The sequence below is a fragment of the Marmota marmota genome, unplaced genomic scaffold (genome assembly GCF_001458135.2).
Source record: "Marmota marmota marmota unplaced genomic scaffold, marMar, whole genome shotgun sequence".
NCBI lineage: Eukaryota > Metazoa > Chordata > Mammalia > Rodentia > Sciuridae > Marmota > Marmota marmota.
In genome coordinates this window covers 1-2,529 of record NW_026013775.1, presented here as the reverse complement: position 1 = coordinate 2,529, position 2,529 = coordinate 1, and the positions used below count along the sequence as shown (strand labels likewise).

At 42.4% G+C, this 2,529-nt stretch overlaps 1 non-coding gene across 1 annotated transcript; it reads left to right on the top strand.

Annotated features, from left to right (window-relative positions):
* The first annotated feature begins 584 nt into the window (after positions 1–584).
* Positions 585–658, top strand: Trnap-ugg. Its single transcript has one exon. It is a non-coding gene; the product is annotated as a tRNA-Pro (tRNA).
* The last annotated feature ends 1,871 nt before the right edge of the window (positions 659–2,529 follow it).

Below are 2,529 nucleotides of genomic sequence, written 5' to 3'. Positions count from 1 at the left end.
CACGAGTTCAAAGCTAGCCTCAGTGATTTAGGGAGGCCTTAAGCAACTCAGTGAGACCCTGTCTCTAAATAAAATAAATAAAAAAGGGCTGGGGATATGGCCCAGTGGTTAAGCACCCCTGCATCCACTCCCCACCACCACCAAAAAAAAGAAAAGAAATGATGCTAAGCTCTATGTCAATTTTAGCTCAATTTTTAAAATTAGTTGCCAATATTTAAAAGTTGGGAGAAGTTACTGGAAAAAAGCCAACAGATTTCCAGCTTGTCTCTCTCCGGGAAGGGCCTGCGCTCTGCTGCCTGGCGATGGATGACTGGAGCACAGCGATGATGTCCCTTCACATGCCCCAGTTCTCCCAGGTCCCCACTACCCCCTGTGCACAGCACATTTCAAGTATCTGGGTCAGGAGTTCGCAATAGGGTAGGCGTAGGGTGCTTGTGTCTCTGAATCATGAATCTTCCTCCCAGGTCTAGCGGAGGGCTTATCAATATACCTGGAGCCTGGGGGTACCCGGAGAAGGATGTGTCTTCTTAGCGGAACCACCATATTATGTTTTCCTGATTTCGAAATAAATGAAGAAGTGGGCTGGGGATATAGCTCAGTTGGTAGAGCGCCTGCCTTGGATGCACAAGGTCCCTGGGTTCAATCCCCAGTACCACCATAAAAATTTTAAAAATTAAGAAAAAAGAAATGAAGGCTTAAATTAAATGGATGTAAATAGAGACAAAACTTGCAATCCTCTGGGAGTCACAGCTTCATGACATTCAGACCCCTGCAGGGGCTGAGGGCAGCCAGTACTGGGAGATCCACTCCGAGCTGAGGTTCTGGACCTCACTCTCTGCAGAGCCCTCTATCACAGCCAATTCCTGGTGACCGCCTTGATGGCCACCAACAACACAAAAATCTCCCTCTTCTTCCATGGTGACAGGCCCAGAGTTATGTCCCAGAGCCTCCCATCTCACCCCAAGAAATGGGTGTGCACAGTGCAGGAACAAGAAGCTTAATTTTAAATGGGACAATCTTTAGTTGCATTGAGTTATTTTCTAGTAAGAGACCTCACTGGAGAACGTCCCTTCTGGTCCGTTTCTGTATTATTTTCTATGTGACTGCTGGAAGTGATGTAAAATGACTTGCAGGTCTTCGTCCCTATCTGTTGGTCAGAGGTGTCTTGCCTATCTCCCGACTCCCAGGGGGCATTGAGGAGCTGGGTAGGCAGGATTCTGGCTGTCACAGGAGGAAAGGTTAAATGCTACTAGCATCTAACCTGCAGGCACTTGAGATGGTGCTGCACAGTGACATTGTCCCACCCAAGTGGCCAATGAGGCCCTCAGTTTAAAGATAGAAAAAAACGAAAAGAAAGAAAGAAAGAGGAAAGGAAAGGAAAATAAAAGGAAAAAGCATAATGACTCCCATTAACTACCAGCTTCAGGAATTTCCACCTATGATCCAGAGAGCAGAATTTCCATGCCAGTATCAGAACATGAGCTGGGGAGCCCAAGTCCTAGCTACAGATCATGAACACCCTGTGTTCACTTGCAAGCCCGTGAGCTCTCTGAACCTCTTTTTTTCCCACAAGTGGAAAAAGAGGCCAGTGAGCCCCGCTCTGCTTTAAAGTACTCTGCATTTTGTTTTGTTTTTCTCTTTTTTTTTCATTTTTTGTATAATATAAAACAAAGCATATTCTCAACTTAAAAAAAATCCTATTAAAAAAAAAAAAAACAAATGTGTTTCTGTGGATGAATAGATAAACAAAATGTGGTATACCCATGAATGGAATATCATTCAGCTTTATTAAGGAAGGAGATTCTGACACATGTGACTACATGGTTGAACCTCAAAGACACTCTGCTAGGTGAGATGATCCGAATACCAAAGGGCAGATACTGTACGATTCTTCTTAATACGAGGTACTTAGAGTGTCAGAGACCAAAAGGAGAATTGTGGCCATGAGGCTCACAGGAGGAGGAATGTGGAACTGTTGTTGTACAGGTACACAGTTTCAATTTAGGATGGTGAAAAAGTTCTGAAGTTAGATATTGATGACGGATGCCAGACTTTAAGAATGTTCTTCATGTGGCTGAAGTTACACAAAAAAATGGGTACAATGGTAGACCTCATGTATATTTTACCACAATAAAAAAAGGTTAAAGAGGGCTGGGGTTGTGGCTCAATGGCAGAGTGCCTGCCTTGCATGTGTGGGGCACTGGGTTCGATTCTCAGCACCACATAAAAATGAATAAACAAAATAAAGATGTATAACTAAAAATTTTTTTAAAAAAGGTTAAAAAATTTCTCCATTCATAAAATGAATATGTGTACATTATAGAAATACAAGTAAAAATATATATGTATACACACATACATACCACACACACATATATACACAAACACACACACACACAATCTTTCCTCAACCACATGTGTTATTTTGTTTTACATCTTTCCAGGATTTTTTATCTTAAGGATCCTACAAGATTAAAAATATTTAGGAAAGCCGGGCATGTGGCACACACCTGTAATCCTGGCAACTCA